Consider the following 19,147-nt stretch of genomic DNA (forward strand, 5'->3'; position numbering starts at 1 on the left):
GCTTGGCAGGGTTTCCTTTTCAGCTGGCTGGAAGTTGCTCTCCTGAAGTCTGTGCAGACTTGGCTCAGGACGAGGGAGAGCGGGGCAGGCGCCCCACTACCCAGCACTCCCTGGGCCCAGCTGCAGTGTCCCCGCCATGCCCGTGGCATCCACCACAAGGCCTGCCCACACTCAGTGGCCAACAGCAGGAGTAGAGCCAAGCACAGCTGTGGCCCTGGGGCCACCCAGTGCCTGGGGCGGGCTGGTTTCCTGAGGGAGTTGGCCCCGTCTCCTGGTGCCCAGCCTCTCTGGCGTCCTGGGCCTCAGGAGTTGCTGCAGATGTGAGGGCTCGGAAACCAAGGCTTGGGGCCCAGCGGGTGGACCTGACGCCACAATGGAACCATGTGGAAAAGCCACCCCTGGGTCTGACACCCACAGTGGAGAGTGGCCCTGGGTGGACCCAGCAACTCACTCACCACAGACCTTCACACCTGGGGTGCAGGGGGCATGGCAGCTGCCTCAGGTGGCCAGGGCAGGCTGGGGAGGAACAGGGCCTCGCTTGGGCAGCAGGAGCCAGGTGCTCTGTGCGCACCCTCAGGAATACCTGCCCCTGCTCCCCGCCTCCCTCGAAACACCCTCCGGCTCCTCCCAGAGGTCCTGAGTCTCGCTAGCTGGACTTCCTGTGCCACAGCCCAGGCAGACCAGCTGGGTGGATGAGGTGCCCGTGGGGAGATGCACCTGGGGCAGAGACAGGGACCTCTTTGCTGTGGGCTTCACGGAGTCAGCCACACAGGAGGCTCTGGCCCTCCCAGCAGCTGAGCGGCCTCGGGCAGGTGGGCAGAGCTCAGTGCAGGTGGGAAGTGCTCACGCTTGCTGGAGCCCCAGGGGTGGGATCGGAGCCCGGAAGCCCGGGGCCGTGAGGCCTGTCCGGCCCTTCTGGGGAAGGGTGCCGGGGAGAGGCCTTCCGTGAGCTGTGGAGGCTGCGTGCTGTTCGCACCTGGGAGTTTTCAGGACAGCTGTGGTTGTGCACGTGGCAGGTTGGTGGCACCTGCCCTGGTACCATGGCAACCACGCCTGTAAGAACGAAGGGAAGCTGGGCACGTGGCACATGCCTGTGATCCCAGCCGCTCAGGAGGCTGAGGCAGGAGGATTGCAAGTTCAGAGTCAGCTTCAGGGACTTAGCAAGACCCTGTCCCTAAATAAAATATAAAAATGGCTGCGGATGTGGCTCAGTGGTTAAGTGCCCCTGGGTTCAACACCCAGTACCAAAAAAAAAAAAATCCCAAGGAATTCCCTTCCAGTTCTACTCTTGCTCTTTGACATGGACCCTGCCCTGGCTCTGCACTCGCTGGTGCCAGAGGCCCAAATCCTCAGGTGTGTGAGTGGCGGCTGCCCTTGGCCTGGTCCTCCTGTGAGGGCCCTGCTGTTGGCCTCAGTCTGCTCGCCTGTCAAGTGGGTTGATCTCCATCCCAGCTTTTCACTCTGCACAGGCCATGAGTGGGTGACCAGGAGGCCAGACCCAGAGTCCTGTGGGTCTCCACTCTGCATTTGGGTTCTAATTAAGATTTGGAGACACATGGAGACCAGGGGTGAAGAGGCAGGGGCAAGAAGACAGACCCTGGTTCCTCCCTGAGGAGGGTCTGTGGGCCTTCTCTGAGTGCCCCGTCTGCCAGGCTGTGCCCTGGATGGGCTTCAGAGCAGCGTCTTTTTGGCCAGAGGCCAGCAGAGGGGACAGAGCAGTAGTGGGTGGTTACTTGGGAAGTGGCTGGTGTTGGGTGTGGCTGGGCACAATAGACCCAAACCACATGGACAGGCCTCACACTACCCTGGGGCTGGAGCGGCAGGAGGCAGTGGGATGGGCCACCCATCCCAGAGTGGCCCTCCCAGCGTCTATCGATGGCCACTGTGGTAACTGTGCCTCTTCCTGTCACGATCAGCCCTGCTGGCTGCCCTAGGGTCTGTGGCATCAGGGGGCAGCTCCTGCCAGGCCCAGGTGGCCCCTGGAGTACAGGCCAGCATGGAGGCTGCCTTGACCTAGGCCTAGGTCAAGGACCCACCCTGAGTCTAAGGCAAAGAGGACTTCCAGTGCTGGGAGGCCTCACTGACCATGCCGGCAGATCCACTGCAATGTGGCTGAGCCCTTGGGCAGGTGCCCTAGCCCCCAGGACCACCCCGAGCCTCTTGAACTTGGTGACAAGCCATCGGAAACCCTGGAAGGCCAGGAACTTGGCAGGAGGAAGGTTCCAGAAAGGGCCTGCCTGACCTACTCCCTCTGGCCAGGCCATCCAGAGCCGTTTCCGGAGTGATGCTCCTCCCTTGCCCGCCACCCCGCCCTCTGCCTTTGGCTGCCTTTGTCTTCCAAGGGCTCCACAAAATGGCTGCCACGGCCCTCCGCCATTTTGTAACTGAGGCGGGCAGTGTCCGCGGGAGGAGAGAAGGGAGGGAGGGAGACCCTGTCTCTGCCTGCCCTGGTGGCCTGGAGAGAGCCCAGCACCAGCCCCGCCTGCCTGGTCTTGGCCATGGCCACCCCAGTCTTGGCACAGCCACTTGGCAGGGCGGCCTGGGAGTCCTGGCCCCTCACCCAGCCCTGCCAGCCCCTGGCCACCCCAGAGGCAGGCTGCACACAGAGCCGGGAGCCGGGTCCCTGAAGCCATGCTCTCAGAGGGAGTCCTCAGCAGTGGTGAGTGGATGGTTCTAGAAGCGATGTTTACCAGGCAGAGGGGGCTCCCCCAGGTGGTGTTAGCAGGGGCAGGTTTGTTCCAGGACCTCTGGGGGTGGGGAGCAGTGCCCTCTGGGCCCTACCTGCCCTCTCATAATTGCTGACCTGACGGAGGACCTCAGGGCTCCCTGGTAAGACATGATGCCCAATGCTGGGGTCCCACAGTGGTCAGTCAGGCCACTGGCTTGGGGCAGACTCTGCCCATCTTGGGAAACATGCCTGGGCTTCCTGGAGAAGGCAAGCCCTGGGCTGCCGGGTTCTAGCATGGGGACAGTGGGTGAGCTGTCCCCCAGACCACCACCTTCTACCCCTCCCCCTGCAGGGCTCTCGTGTCCAGCGACAGCTCGCCAGGCAAGTCCTCAGCCTCCTCCTGGCTTTCTTCTCTTGTGTGTTGATCCTGTGACTTCTTAGTACCCAGCGAAACAGGAGTTGGGCTGGGATGTGGAGATGCAGGACAGCCCAGGAGGCCTCCAGCAGCAGCCAGGGAGGCTGGAAAGGGCAGCATACAGGAGGCCTGGCTCCTTTTTGTGTTGGGAGGAGGGGGTACTAGGAAGTTAACCAGGGACAATTGACCACTGAGTTACATCCCTGGATCTTTTTACTAAGTTGTTTAGGGCCTCCCTAAATTGATGAGGCTGGCCTTGAACTTGTGATCCTCTTGTCTCAGCCTCTCCAGCTGCTGGGATTACAGGCATGTGCCGTTGTGCCTGGCGAGACCTGGTTCTTAAAGGCAGCTCTGGCCACCACCAAGAGGACTGTGAGCTCCCCAGCCTCCCAGGGTGGCAGGGAGCAGGCCACCATCCCTACTTCCCTGCGACTGTCAACAACAAGGTCCCTCAGAAGTGGGGAGAGTCCCCTGTGAAGTAGGGAAGGATGCCTGGAAAAAGTGCCCCAAAGGAGGGCACCCTGTCTGTGGGCAGCGTGGGGTGGTGCCCAGAGCCCCATGTGTCCACCAAGCCCTTCCCAGGCTCCTGTCCTGCAGTTCCCAGGTGGAACATTCCATCACTGCAAAGTGAGGCTTGCTCAGGCCCTGTCCTCCCTCCAGGGAGACCAGTTCAAGATAGAACGGTGGACTCCACCCGGCCACCCAGCTGCCCCGACCAATGCTGTCCACATGTCAAACCAGACCTGGAGCCTCCTGGGCGATCAGGAGCCCCAGGTGCCCCACGCAGAAGAGCTCCCCAGAGCAGGGGCAGCCCTGGAGGGGTGCTGGAAGGGTGTCCGCCACGGGCAGGCGGCCTCACGCCGGGCAGTTTCAGAGGTGTGCCCGCATGGAGTCTTCCCCCGCAGCCCAGCCTCCCTGCCTCGGGCTCAGAACGAGGCTTGAGGTGGGATTGTTTTAGGGCGTGTGCACCTTTGAGGTGGACTCCCATGCAGGAGAGGGCTCTGCACTCTGCCCTGCCCCCATGGACACCAGGCAAAGACACTGGCTTGACCCGGGGCGGGGACAAGGGGCTTCCCTGGCAGCCACCAAGGGCCCTGGGAGCCGAGGCAGAGACTGCCCAGACCCCACTGCCAGGCCTGCTTGGCCTCCCAGCCATGGCCAGGTCCCTAGCTCCCAGATGCCACCCTGACCCCATGGGCTTCTAAACCCAGGCCAGCAGCTACGAGCAACAGGGCTCAGCCTTTGTAGGTGTGGGCATGTGGCCACAGCAGGCCTGGCCCACACCTGGGAGGTGAGCCAGCCCTGTCGGTGGGCCCGGAGGCCTCGGGCGCGGGGAGCTCCGTGGGGAGGCTGTGCACTGGGAGACCCTGTGCCCTGGCTGTCTTGGGAGCAGGGCGGGCAGGGCGCTAGGGAGAACCAGGCTGGGGCTGCAGGTGGTCATGTGAGAAAGGCAGGCCTGGGGTCTGACCCGGGCTGCCCTTCTCTGCCTGCATTGGCTGCTCAGGGCCGGGGAGCGGGGGGACGAAGAAGCCCACCTGGCCCCGTGGCGAGCCCTTGGAGCCCTCGAGGCCAGAGCACAGGCCGGCTCGCCTGGCATTTTTATGTCCGGGCCTCTTTGCATTATTTGTTATTTTGCAGGTTTCATGTGAAGACGCAGCTTGGGACGGAGGGTTGGCCTTTTAAAGTGCTCTGCTCGCCTCATCCTGGTCCCAGGCAGGACGGGTGCACAGTGGGTGCGGCCACCTCTGGGTGTGCCCTCCCTGGCCCTCCAGAGCAGCAGAGCTGCTGGTGCGCGTGTCTCCTGACTGCCCGGCCGCCTCCCGCCTGGCCCCGGATGCCACCCCTCCCGCCTCCTTCCCAGCCGCCTTTGTCGGCGCGGCTTGCTGAGCAGAGACACTGGCCGCTTTATGGGAGAAACCTAATCGGGGCGGCCGGAGTGGGGGGCTGCTGGAGGGGTCGGGTCTGCTCCGGGTGGCCCAGAGCCAAGCCCGAGGTGACTTCAGGGTGACACCGTCTGTCTGCCTCATTCGCTCCAGACGTCCGCCCAGCCCTGAAAGGGCCACCTGCCCACAAGGCCTCAGGCGCACCTGTCCCGGCCCCCGCCCAGCCTGCCCAGCTCCCTGCCCACGGGCAGACCCTGCAGGCCCGGGCGGGGCCTGAGAGCTGGCAGCTGGCAGATGGCAGGGCGTCTGCCGACCGCTCGCTCCCAGGCCACTCCTCTCAAGGGGCGCTCTGCACGCCACACCGCCCACCCACCCGGCCCTCTCCCAGGCTCGGGGCAGGACCCTCGCGTCTGTCTCGGGCCATTTCCTGGCATCCTCCTGAGAAAGCGGAAGTCCCTGGTCCCCTTCAGGCCTGAGGCCAATGGCCACACCCAGGCTGTCGGGCGGGCAGGCCCTGCAAATCCCAACCCTGACCCCAGACCTGGAACCGGGGCCTTTGCCCACTCATTCAGAATGACTCCAGCGACATGTCACAGACCAGTGACAGATCCTGCCTCTGCCCCAGAACTGTGGTGTCAGCTAAGAGTCACGGGACCCTGTGTGAGCCTGGTGGGGCCGGGCAGTGCAGGGAGCCCTCTGGGGGCCACCAACACACAGCCCAGTCCTACAAGGGGTGCAACCCCGCAGGCCCTGCCTGTGGGCCCCCCTACCTGGAGCCCAGGAGGGAAGGCCAAGCCCACCGAGCAGCACAGGGCCGGTGGGAAGGAACAGGGGAGGCTGGCACGCCTGGCAGATGGACAGGCCAGGGCACAGGCCCGGTGGTGGGAGAAGCAGGGACACACAGAGCGTGTCCGCCTCGATGGATGGCCTGGCTGGCTGGGTGTGCAGGCTGGGCTGGTGCTGCAGCAGAGGCGGGTACCCCACCTCCACGTCCTCGCTGGACCCTCAGGAACCGCATGGCCTGATCTTCCTGTCATCCTTGGCCGGGGACACCCAGGCCCAGAGAAGCCACCTGGCTTGAGGTCCCGGGGCTGGCCTGAGGCAGGGCTGCGCAGACCCCAGTGGGCGCACGGTCGTCCCAGGTACAGGCCCGCAGCCTGCCGCTGCCCAGCCCCTCCCTTCCTGCTTGGGTTCGTGGCGCGTCTTCCCTCCCGTGCTGGCCCTGTGAGGGCGCTGTGGCCGGAGTGGGCCAGAGGGAGGGGCAGCGGTTCCGTCCGTGAGCAGGCCCATCCGGAAGCCCTTCCCCGGGCTCCGGGTCCCAGGGGCCGCTGCCCGCACCTGCGAAGGGGGATTTAAGTCCCCTCCAGGGTCCAGCTAAGTGCCGCAGGCCAGGCGCGCAGTAGGCCAGCACAAGTTTGTCCCTTCCCTGGCGTCTGACCTGTGTGTGGGCAGTGCCTCCAGGTGAGAGGCCAGCTGGGGTCAGTGGGGTGAGGCTCCGGGAGGCAGCCCAGCGGGAAGCACTCCTCCAGAGGCCCAGGGGCAGTGCCCGGGCAACTGCTCCTGTCCACGCGGGCCTTCTTCCAGCAAGCGGGCCTCCCAACTGACCCACCTCATCTACCCACGATGCATTGTGACATGGTGACCTTTGACCCTGTTGGTCTCTGCAGGTTCTCTCTGGCCTCCCCATCGGACCAGACGTGGCCGGAAGGATCCATGGTCAGTGCAGAGCATCAAGGTGGACGCCCTGTCTCCTTCCCACCCTGAGGACGCACTGTCCCGCACCTGTCCATCCTGCAGGCTTGCCCAGCCTTGGGGGCCCTGGGGACAGGAGGTGCTGAGGTGGCCCCCTCTCTCTGCCCTTCCACTGCTCAGCACTCTAGTGTGACCCTGGAACTCCCCAGCCACCTCTCCTGACTTGAGGACCAACCGGAGATGCCACACAGGTGAGTCTAACTTGGAATGGGAAGAAAGGCCAGTGAGGGAAACTGAGTCACGTCTGCTGCTTCCCGACTGGGCTGGGGTCCAAGGGAGAGGACTTGAGCCAGGGTGTCTGTCTGTGTCCCCACTCTCTCACAGGCATGCTGGCCCTGGGGAGGACAGGCAAGGACAGAGCAGGTGTGAGGTGGCACCGTGTGTCCAGCTCTGCTTGCTCGTTAAGAGCAGCCCACCTGGCACCAGGCCACACCCATAATCCCAGCTCCTCAGGCGGCTGGGGTGCAGCTCGGCAGAGCTCTCCCAGGTTCCGTCCCCAGTACTGCAGAAAAATAAAATAAAAAAATAAGGCCTGGAAAATGACCAGACCCCGGGCTAGCTGCCGCATCAACCCCGCCTCTCAGTAAGAAAATCAACCCCACCTGCCCAGGCTCACGTGGCCCTGCGGCAGCCGGTTCTCCCCGGCTCCCCTGCCTGTAGTCCTGCCGAGAACCATCCTGAGGCAGGACTGGGGCTTAGCAGCCCAGAGAGGACCCAGGGCAAGGCGGGCCCTGCCACCTCCCCAAGCCCCTTCCCTGGGGTCCAGATGGAGGCAGTTGACAGGACCTCTAGTCCCTCACGGACGTTCAAGTGGGGCCTGGGCTGGGAGCCAGTGTCCTCCCTGTGACCAGGCTGACCACAGCCGGTTACCCTGGCTGTGGGCTGGGCAGTGCCAAGATGCCCCCCAACTTCCTGCATAGACTGCTCACCCTTGGACCACTTGGTCACTCTCCCCCCACCCCACCCCTGGGGGAAGGCTCAGGGACATCATGGTCCAGTCTGCCCGTCCAGGGGTGGAAGCTTGCGGCAGAGCCCACCTACACTTCCTTCTGCCTTGAGGATCACGGTGTCTGCCCCCACGGGCTGGATGCCACCTGCCCCGGCCTCCTGGCTGCAGCCCCCAGCTCTGAGTAGAGTGCTGGACCTGAGCCCTGGTGTCGTTCATGTGGCTGCGGATCTGGGACTTGTTCTTGTGCCCTCCAGGGGAGGGGTAGTGTCAGGTGCCCAAGGCCTGCCCAGAGAGCAGGCTTCCGTGCTCCCTGGGACTGACCAGAGCAGTGGCTGAGGCCACGCCTGGAGCCTGAGAGCAAGCAGCCTGCCTTCCACGGAGAGCCCGTCCACCTGGGGCCGGAGAGTCCAACACTGAGCCTGTTTCCTCATGTGAAGTGGGTTGGGGTCCAGCCTCGCCAGGGCTGGGAGGATGGGGTGGCATAACCTGGTGCCTGCCTGGAGGAGGCAGCCTGTCAGGAGGGACCCAGAAGGGGTCTGAAGCAGTTTTCAAGTCCACGTGGACATCAGAGAGCTCAGAGCCATGGCACCACCTTCCTAGGCAGGAAGCAGAATATTCCAGCAGCTCTGCCACCATGAGCTGTGTGAGGTCACACGACCTCCAGGCCTCAGCTTCCTCACCTGTGAGAAGGGGATCAGAAGTACTTCCTCCATTAGCCTCCCCACCAGGGTCCCTGGGGAAGGTAGTGGCCACACTGGTGGCTGTGGTCAGTGATGCACAAGGCCGTCTCTGCAAGCCCTGGGTAAGGCGAAGGGGCCCCTCCCTGTCCAGGGGAGGGTGCCGAGCCGGGGCACTGCCCCAGCTGAGGCCCTGGCTCTCAAGCACTGTTGGTGACGGCCTGAGGCAGGCCAAGGCCACGTGTGGCCAGGTGGACCCGTGGGGCACCTCAGATACTTGGCCTTTGGCAAACGACACCTTCCTCCCAGTGTCTCCAAGGCAAGAGGAATTCCTGGGGACATGTGGCCACTCCCGTCGAAGGCAGTGATCCAGCTGCCTGTGACAAAAAGCCTCAGGCGTCCCCCTCTGCGCTCCCCTGTCCCTCTGCTTGGTGGTCTCCTGCAGCCTCCTGTGCCTGGTGATGCTGGCCACCCGACAAGAGGCCGCTCGGGAGCTCGGAGTCCCGGGCCCCCGCTGGAACCTGTGCCCTCGGCAGCGGGCCCTGACCTCCTCCCCAGCTCTCTTCCCCGCAGGAGGTGCCCCTGGAAACCGAAGTGCGACTCGGCGCCAAGACTGGCCGCCCTTTGGGGTGAGGTAGTAGGTTGTATAGTTTGGGGCTCTGCCCTGCTGTGGGTTAACTATACAATCTACTGTCTTTCCTGAAGTGGCTGTGATCTCTGCGATGGACGGACGCCGGCCCGGCGGGAGGGCCGCGGGGCGTGGGGCAGTGGCTGCCAGGCAGCGGGAGCTGGCGGCCTGGGTCTCTGTGCATGACCTTGGATGGGTCCCTCAGCCCATTCCCTGTCTCTGTTTCCTCATCCATGAAATGGGGCAAATGAGGATTGGAGGAGCTGCAGTGTGACCTGCCCAGGGCAGAGGGGCTCAGCTGACGCTGCCCCGGCTCCTTGTCACACTGGGAGCCATTGGTCCAGCCTCCCTCTCCAGCCCCACATCAGGCCCAGGCTCAGGCCTCCCCACACAGGGTCCAGACTGCACCTGACTCCACCATCACCAGCAGGGCACCAGCGAAGGTAGCCATGGGCTGGCAGCTCAGACTTGGCAGGGGTCGTGGGCGGTGAGCATCAGCCTTGCCCGCCACCCCTTGCCTGGCGTGGGGCAGTCCGTCCAGCTCAGTGTCAGGCCTCCCCTGGGCAGCGGAAGGGAGGTCAAGTAGGGATTGGGTGGAGCGTTCTCGGAGCACACCCCAGTGCCCACAGGCACGGCCTGAAGGTAGATAGGGGGACGAAGGCCGGAGGCTGGAGCCCCCTCCCTGACGAGGCACCTGTGTCCACGTTCCCTCCTGCCCTGCGCCTGCCCGGCCCTCCAGCTCTGGTGGCCATGCGTCACTGGGCAGGGCAGGGCTGGGCGTGGGGTGGTGAGGCGGGCAGGCCTCCTGCGGTGAGCTGGGGCGCCGGCGGGGTGAGGTAGTAGGTTGTGTGGTTTCAGGGCAGTGATGTCGCCCCTCGGAAGATAACTATACAACCTACTGCCTTCCCTGAGGAGCCCAGAGGCACGTCCCCGCAGGAGGGCCACCCAGCTCGCGGGCCACACGGTGGGGGCAGCCTGAGCCACGGGCAGGTGGGGGCCACACAGGGGCCCAGATGTCAATAAAAGCTGTTCTGACCAGATTGGCGTTGACCCCTTCATTCCAGAAGCCCAGGACCGGGTGGTGGAGGGCATGGCTCTGTCTATGGGGGCCCCGCAGGGAGCCTCCAGGGCACCAGGCTGGCCTGCCTGTGGTGTTCTGGCCACCCACCCGGAGCCTTCCAGGCCCCAGGCACCCGGACCCCAGCACACCTCCTCCCTGCACGCACCTCCTCCCTGCACACACCTCCTCCCTGCACGCACCTCCTCCCTGCACGCACCTCCTCCCTGCACGCACCTCCTCCCTGCACGCACCTCCTCCCTGCACACACCTCCCTGCACACACCTCCTCCCTGCACGCACCTCCCTGCACGCACCTCCTCCCTGCACGCACCTCCTCCCTGCACACACCTCCCCGCACACACCTCCCCACACACACCTCCCCGCACACACCTCCCCGCACACACCTTCTCCCTGCACGCACCTCCTCCCTGCACGCACCTCCTCCCTGCACACACCTCCCTGCACACACCTCCTCCCTGCACACACCCTCCTCCCTGCACACACCCACCTCCCTGCACGCACCTCCTCCCTGCACACACCTCCCTGCACACACCTCCTCCCTGCACGCACCTCCTCCCTGCACACACCCTCCTCCCTGCACACACCTCCCTGCACACACCTCCTCCCTGCACGCACCTCCTCCCTGCACACACCCTCCTCCCTGCACACACCTCCTCCCTGCACACACCTCCTCCCTGCACGCACCTCCTCCCTGCACGCACCTCCTCCCTGCACACACCCTCCTCCCTGCACACACCTCCCTGCACGCACCTCCTCCCTGCACACACCCTCCTCCCTGCACACACCTCCCTGCACGCACCTCCTCCCTGCACACACCTCCTCCCTGCACGCACCTCCTCCCTGCACACACCTCCTCCCTGCACACACCTTCTCCCTGCACACACCTCCTTGCACACACCCTTTGAGCCTTGTGTGCTGAGCACAGAGACCCAGGAACAGCCTCCTGGCAGCCTGGGTCAGCAGCTCAGCCCTGGTACCTGACCAGACCCCGGGACCTGGGGTCCTGTCCTGCCTGGCTCCCTCAGGACAGAACCAGGGCAACCCTGAACTTAGCTGTTCATCCTGGGCCAACTACCACCCAGTGGTCACCTACCATTCTTCCAGGACCTCAGGCAGCTTCTGTCAGTCAGTCCCCAGCCACCCCACCCTGGTGTGCAGAAGAACCCTGACCACGCCTGACCCTTGGAGGTGCGGGAGCCGCTGGGTCCTGGCCTTGGCACCCCCACCCACATGCCCATCTGTGTTGCCGGTCTCTTCCCCCAAGGTGACTGCTCCCCACGCTTGGCCCCAGCTTCCATTCTGAGTCACCCTGACCGGCCTCAGATCTGGGGAGTTCCCACCCTGCATAGCCGTGCCTGGGCAGACCAGTGCCCCCAACGCCCCTTGGGCCCCACTCTCCCCGCCCCCGAGGTGCTGCTGCTGGCTGAGGATGTCCAGAAGGGGGACCGGGCAGCAGGAGGGCTCCCCAAGCAGGGCCATCTGAGCTGGGTGTTGGCAGCTGGAACACGGAGTTGGGAGACCTTAGCAATGGTGTGGTCCCCCATCTCTCTGTTCTCTGAGGTCAGGGCAGATGACGAAATGGCACAGCCCACCCCCGCTTTGCCTGGTGGTTAGTTGGAGTCCATGTCTGTCCTTGAGTGTGGTCTCCACACTTCCCCCACCCCGCTGCCCTCTCCTGCACTGTCCACCCACGACCCTGCCCCTCCCCCACTTTGCTCATCACAGGCCCGCCTCATCCACTGCTCAGGCCCCACCTCTGGGCCTGCAGCCGGGCCTGCCTGAGCTGACCCCGAATGTCCAGAGGCTTGGCTTCACCTTCCCGCCTGGTACCCACAGTGCAGTGGCAGCTGGTGCTGCCTGCAGAGCTCAGGGCCTAGGGCGCAGCCAGGGACACAAGCAGCCCCCTCCTTGAGGCCTGTACCACAGCAAGGCAGCCCAGGGAGGGCCTGAAATCAGGGTGACTGCCTGAAAGAGGAGACACCTGGCTCCCCTACGTCCCTCCCTGACCGCCAGTGCTGCGCCTCAGCTGACTGCAAGAGGTCAAGTGGACATGCAGGCTGCAGGGGGTCTGGCCAGCAGCGTGTGGGAGCTCTGGGGGCCTCAGGCCCAGGCCAGTCCTCGCCACTCCTGTCCCCATATTACTGTAGACATAGTCAGGGCCCAGCCACCATCATGCAGGGGCACGGAGCTCCCACTTCAGAGGGTGGGTCAGGACTTGAGGGCAACGTGCTCAGCCGGCGTGCGGGGGAGGCTGGTCAGAGCCGGCCCTCATCCCTGGCCACCTGCTGCATGATTCAGGAAGTGGCTCCTGGCCCCAGGACCTGGGTGGGAGGTAATCTGGGTGCAACCAGGTGGGTGCTACAAGCTGGAGGCCCCGGGGACTCACCCTCCTGAGACAAGCTCCCCAGGCAGGTCTGACCTTGAGGACCATCCAGTTGGGGTCCTGGGAGAGAGCCGGCCAGGACCCACCAGGCCCCAGCATAGGAGACACGGGCCAGGCAGCGCCAGTGCACGTCTGATCCTACAGAAGAAAGGCCAGCACATCCCTGCTCCTCCTAGAGGTCACTCATCAGAGACCCTGGGCTTCTGCAGTATCCAGGCTGGACCTTCAAGAGGCCCTGAATTCCAAGGAGGCCAGATCCTGGCCCCAGGAGGGCTGACCGAGCTAGCAGACACTGGACTCAGCAGAGCTCAGCCAAGACCTGCTTGGCACTGGGGACACCAAGGGACAGGCTGTAGCCTTGGGCCAGTGCAGTGTCAGAGTCCAGCAGCAGCCAGGGGTCTCCTGGGTTCACACAGCAGGCCTGCCAGGGACCACAGGACTGCTCCATTTCACTTCTTTTTAAAATCTAAAGGAAAAATGAGCATGAAAGTATTGAACATGTGCAGTACATAAGAAATACTGATGTGATAGAAACGTAACACGCACGCGTGCCGTGTCCTTGTCCTGCCCACCGTGGAGTGGCAGGCCATCCTGGACCTGCCGGATGGCTGTCCTGGTTGGGTCAGTCACACATACATGGGGGGTATTTTTTTGAGGAAGGTCCAGACAGGCCAAGTGCCCAGGCCCTCTTCAGTCCCGGGCCCACCGCAGGGCCGGCTTCATCCCCCAAGCCACACTCCTGGCTCTCAGGGGTGTGAGCGTGAGGTCTCCTGGGACCCTGGGCGCACAGCCCCGCCACCTGCCATCTGACGGTGCCTTTCCCAACAGCGACCCCGTGTGGCAGCAGGAGGTGGTGGCAGCCCTGAGGCCTGCCACAGTCGGCCCCAGCTGTGAAGGGGTGAGCCAGCTGCAGAAGCCTTGGGCTCAAGGACAACCCAGGGGAGGCCACAAGGGGCTGAGCTGGTGTCTGCGCCAGCCTGTCCCCCCGGCCCCTACCCTCTGCTCGGCTCTGCTCTGTGCAGCAGTGACATGACAGGGTGGCCCTGCTATCATTCTGAGTCACAGGACACTGAGCCCGGGTGACAAGTTTGGCCACATCCTGCTCAGACTGCTTGCTGTCAATGAGCAGGAGTGCCATCCCTCGCCCATGGCACCCCTGCCCTGCCTCTGTGTTCCCCTCCAACCAGCCCGGGAAGGGGACTGGAGGGGGCCGCCTCCCCAGCAGAGACCCGCAGCCCACTGGCTGCAGGAAGGGAGGAAGGGGGTGAGGACCTGGGGACAGGGTGTCCTCCGGCAGAGGGGGTGGCACAGGGAAGGCCACAGCCTGGGAGCCCAGGGGCATGCAAGAGCCCAGGTGAGGGCAGACTAGGAGGCACCCAGGTCCTGGGTCTCGTCCCCACTGTCATGCCCGTGACCCTGTGGCAGACTTGTGCCCACCCAGTGCCACTTAGGGGGCATGGTCTCTGTGATGTCGCCCACTGGAACGGGCAGGGTGTGAGAGGTGAGGGCAGGCCCCGTGCCAGGAAGGGAGCAAGGCTGCACTGCCCCACTCTGAGCCCCGACTCTCTCTCTTGAAGGGGGAGGTGCACCAGCTTGCTCCAAGGGCTGGGACCCGCGGCCGCCCCCCATCACTGAGCCTAAGGACATGTGGGCCACCAGGTGCCCCACGGCTGCCTGTCCACTCACGTCCTGCCTGCTGACTCAAGTCCGTCACGCACACCCTGGTCAGCCAGGACCTGCGGCCCTCCTCAAGCCCTCCACGACTCCAGGGGCGCCTGAGCGGCCCCGTCAGGACCAGGCAGAGCACCCAGCTGCTCTGAGTCTAAGTGGGCAACCAGGTTTCTCTCCTGAGGGGACAGCTTCTCGGGGACAGGAATGGAAGGCGCAGGCCGCGGCTGTGAACACTGGGTGTGCGCTCTGCTGGCGCCGCAGGCTTCATTCTCCAGGCTCCATGGCCACCTCTGGAGGGGTTGCCGTCCCCACTGTTCAGGGATGTGGAAAAGGAGGCTCAGAGCAATGGAGCAACTTCCCCAAGGCCACACAGCAGTGGGCGGCCAGTGCCTGTTGCTGTCCTGCCTTAAGCTGTCTGAGGCTGCAAGTGGCGGGTGGGTGTTCTGGGCCCAGGAGTTGGCCAGGTCCAGGGCCCTTCCTGCTTTGCCCCTGAGGGCTCGCCTCGGCAGGTCAGTGGCCACCCCTGAAGGAAGTGACTTCCCCCTCAGATCTGACCTGGGCAGATGGCCTGGTCCCCAGCTCTGGTCCTGCTTAGGTTCTGGGCCTCTGGGCCTGCCTCCAGCCAGGGCCCAGGTGTAGCATGTCTAAATGTGGTGAGAAGAAAGGGCCACCTGCTGTGGCCTCCTGAAGTGAAGCGGAGAAGGGAGGCCTGTCGCTCCGCTCCCCTCCCCGGGCCTCTCTCCCCAAGGCCAAGCCCAGGGCCTCCTATTGTGCCATTGCCTGGGTCAGCACCACCGGAGTCCAGGACTCGGCAGGAGCGGGGTCCTGTGAGGATGTGTGGGCTCTGGGGTGAGACCCAGCCCTGACCCTGGAAGTTGGTAGTGTAGCACTAGGGGCCCTTCAGCAGAGGAAGAAGGAAAGTGTGGTGCTGGAGGGGGGCGGGTGGAGCTGTGTGGCCCTTCTGAGTCCCTGTGAGGAGCCCAGCAAGCACAGGGGGGCCCAGGACGGGCCCTGAGACCAGGCCACTGGGGGAGGAGGCCCCACAGGAGGGACACCAGGAGGTACCCTTGGGGGATCAGGCAGAGACAGAGGCAGGGACCCTCGTAGCAGGTGAGGGCTGTTATCAGGAGTGAGGAACCCAGGGGTATGTCTGCAGAGGTCACGGAGAACACAGGGGTTCACGAGGAGCCAACCAGAGTGTCCACTGCCCCATGGGGCCTGAGGCCTAGGGAGACCCTGAGGCCTCTGACAGAGTTGAGGTGGTCTGAGTTCACCCCCCGACAGAGGACCACCTCCTCAAATGTCCATGTGCTCCAGCCAAGGGGACTGAGCTTGGGCACCCGGGAGGCCACCTGCTAGGACCTTAGGCCAGTGAATCTGTCACTCCAGCAGCTTCCCCTACACAACAGTGACCTCGGGGTGTGGCATAAGGAACCGCCCAGCAGGACGTACACAGCCCTGCCACAGATGTGCTGTCTGACCCAAGGCAAGTCCCTCTGCACCCAGTGTCCTAGTCCAGGCTGAAGACAGAGACCTGGGTCTCAGCGTTACTGACAGGTCCCTGGGCAACAAGTTCAGCGGGGTCAGGAGGGTCAGCTGAGCAGGCAGACGGTGGGAGGAGAGGAGGACCCGGCGTAGGAAGGAGCGGTCGTCCACAGAGGCCCTGACCCCCAGGCTGGGCCTCTCACCCACGTTCTTTTTCCTCCATGAGCTGGTAAAGACCCTCAGCCAAAGGGCCTGGGCTCCCCTGTGGTGGAGCAGGGCACACTCTGCGTGAGGGAGGAAGAGACCCTGGGGATCTCAGTGAGAGGGTGCGGGGGTGTGCGCTGGGCTCTGCTGGGCCACTGAACAGGCCTTGTCCAGGGCAGAGCCCAGGGCAAGGTCCCAGCTGTGACGGAAGCCACTGGTGTCACCATTTGGCCGAGCCAAGGCTGCGGGCCATTTGGGGGCCTGGACGATGTCCACACAGTTGTCAAGCTCAGCAGGACTGTGGAGGGCTCGTTTCGCCCTGACCCCTCAGCCCCAGAGGGCTGCCTGAGGCCGGCCTGGAGTGGCCACGGAGGCCAGGTGGTGGAGGGCTCCAGCCTCCAGCTGCTTCCTGCCCACTCCAGCCAGGGTGTCCTTCTGCACCTGAGCGCCCTCCTTCCCTGCCGCCCCCGCTGGGCTCGGAGTCCTGCAACCTGCCCACTGCCTCGCGCACAGTAGGTGTGAAAGTGAGCGTGAATGGGGCAGAGCGGCCCAGCACCCAGGAAGCCATGGGACAGCTGTGGGCAGCCCTGGGAGCCCCAGGACAGGTGGGGAGGGGACTGCTGTCCCTTGTAAGTGGCCTTGAGATGCCCTTGAACTCAAGGGCCCCTGGACCGAGATGTCCAGTGCTGCTGCTCTGTGTCCTCTCTTGGAGCCCTGGGAGGCTCTGACAAGACCTGTGGGGCCAGACCACGGTAGCACGCGCTTATCATGCCAGTGGCTGTCCCCAGAGCAGGGACCTTCACAGGATTTAGCCCAGCCTGGCAGGGTTGCTCTTCACCAGCCACCATGAGGGCAGAGGGTCCTACGGGCAGACGGCCCTGAGAGGTGACAGCCACCAGGGCTGAGGCCAAGGTGGACGGGCCCAGACGGTGGTGGGGAGCAGAGTATTAGAGTGGCCAGGGCTGAGGAGGAGCTGGTGGACCCCACAGGGGCAGCAGGGGGCCTGGATGTACAGGCAGAGGACATGGAGGCCAGGCTAGCAATGGCCTATGGAAGTGGTGTTGGGGTGTGTGGCCTGTGAGGTTCCTAGGGACTCTGCCCCAGGGCAGCCACCAGGTCCCATGGCAGGAAACCAGACACCTTCTGTGGGGCCCCACTCCGTGCCTCCCCACCCTTGGGCATCAAGGACAGTCCTCCCTCCCGCTGCCTGACACGTTCGTCCTGGACCCTGAGAGAAGAGAGGGCTCCTCACGTCCTGCCCTGTGGGAATCTGGCTACAGCAGGCCCTGGAGCAGCAGAGAGACTAGCAGCTGGGTGCCAAGGCTCAGAGCTGGGCAGGTACCAGGGTGCTCTGAGTGGCCCCCAAGGCGGGTGCTGGGAACCCCGAGGGCAGGAACTGACGTCTGGTTTTGGCACTTCTGCTCTGTGGAAAGCCCCAGCTGGGCCTTGGAACAGGGCAGAAGCCTGGCAGCTAAATGTGAAGCAGACCAGGTCCCACCTACACATGGCCAAGAGCAAGGCAGGTGCCTCCCCAGAGATCTTGGCCAGCAGTGGGCTGGGGACAGTAGGCTCTAGGCCCCAGCCTGGCCAAGGCAGGGAGACAGACCACTGCCAGGGCCACACTCAGTCCTGGGGTTCATGAGCCAGCGAGGGACTCCAGTCCTTTTGGGGTTGTGCCAGTTGTCCCTCTATCCCCAAGCCACATGAGCTTGGCCACCCAACCCATCGGGCCCTAGATGGGCATCAGGAGCCCTGGCCTCTGTCGCTAGTGCAGGCCCTGCCTCCTTGCGGGGCCCCGGGCCTCCTGACCCTGCTGTGGGAGAGTGCTCTCCACTGTTGCTCAGGTCATGGCAGCTTCCAAATTCACCACCAGGTGGCGCTTGGCACCCGGGGAAACGTGTGGCAGGTGGCAAAGGGGTGGCTGTGTGGCACTGCCCTTGGCCAGCGCAGCTGTGGGGAGGCCTAGCAGCCTCCATCAAGTGAGGAGGTGGGCCGGGCACGGGGCGCACCCCGTGAGCCTAGTGACTGGGGAGGCCGCGGCAGGAGGGTGGCAGGTTCAAGACCAGTCTGTGCAACTTCGTGAAACCCATCTCAAAATGAGAAGTGAAAAGGACGGGGGCCAGAGCTCAGGGGTCAAGCGCCCCCTGCCCCAGGACAGGGGCCAGAGCTCAGGGGTCAAGCGCCCCCTGCCCCCAGCACACGCACAAACCAAGAGCAGATAGCCTGGCTGCCCTGGGGGAAGGGTCCCGTTCCCCTCCATCGGGTGTGGTACCTGCTGGTGACCGGAGGGTGGTGAGGAGGACATCAGAGTCCATCCCAAGAATGTGGCCACCCCGAGCCCCCTGGGTGCTATGGGAGCCCTGCCTGGCTGGGTCAGGCCCCTCGTCAGCCTGACTCACTCCTGCCGTGGCACTGGGCCACACTGCCTCAGCGTCTCCATACCTCTCCTGGGGAGGTGGGCCAGCAAGGACGTCCTGCCCGCACCAGCCTCCAGCTGCGCCTCCCTCCCTCCCATCTTCCTCCTCTCCTGCCAGCCCCTACAGGTGAGGGCGGCCCTTTGCAAAGCGGAGGGGCTGCCCCATGCCTGGCTGCAGAGCCCGTGTGGCTTGAGGTCACGCCCTGCAAATGAGATGGCAAGAGAAGGGCAAGTGCGGTCCACCACTGAAGGGGGCAGGAGCAGTGTGGCCTCACAGGGCCCACACAGAGGCTGAGGTGGGTTTGGGCATCCCTGTGCTCTGGATGAAGATACGAGACCCAGAGAGGTCAATGCCAGGTCCTGGGTCACACAGCAGTGTGCCCCAGGGGGTCGCTCAGCCACAAGGAGGCTACCAATGCTCTAGGCTCACAAGGACAGACTCGAGGTGGGCAAGGGAGGCAGGGAGGGATGATTGTGCCCAGGCAGGCAGGAGGCCCTGGCGACACTCCAGCCCAGCCCACCCAGCGAGATCTCCCCCTGGGCAGGGAGCTGCTGGCCTGGCCCTGGGGAAACGTGTCACCACGTGGGCATAGGCTGGACACAGTGACCAGGTCTGGTGGGCCAGGCTGCTCCACAGACCCTGAGAGCCAGGGCAGAGTCCCACCTGGGCACCTTGGCTGGGCAGTGATGGGCAGGGCCACCTCCCTGGCCTGGGTCGTCCTAAAGAGGGCAAGATGACCGCTGCCCCACCCAGCACAGGACCTGTCCCTGTACAGGGTCTGCTGCCCAGAGAGATCACCCTGTGAGGCTGGAGAGGCTGGAGTCTCTCACCCAGCCTCAGCTTCTCCCCAGCCCCAGGGCAGCACTTGGGGTGGGGTGACCCTCTCTCCAGTTCTCCACCTGGCCCCAGAAGACCACCTGCACCCCAGAGCACAG

General features: G+C 64.5%; 1 protein-coding gene across 1 annotated transcript in view; it reads left to right on the forward strand.

Annotated features, from left to right (window-relative positions):
• The window catches only part of LOC124982986 (collagen alpha-2(I) chain), a 35,090-nt gene extending 25,088 nt beyond the window's left edge, over positions 1-10,002 (forward strand). The window contains exon 5 of the mRNA XM_047549825.1: positions 6,634-10,002. The gene's annotated coding sequence lies outside the window, so the exon portion shown is untranslated. The remainder of the gene's footprint in view (positions 1-6,633) is intronic.
• The last annotated feature ends 9,145 nt before the right edge of the window (positions 10,003-19,147 follow it).

Source organism: Sciurus carolinensis, chromosome 4 (genome assembly GCF_902686445.1).
Source record: "Sciurus carolinensis chromosome 4, mSciCar1.2, whole genome shotgun sequence".
NCBI lineage: Eukaryota > Metazoa > Chordata > Mammalia > Rodentia > Sciuridae > Sciurus > Sciurus carolinensis.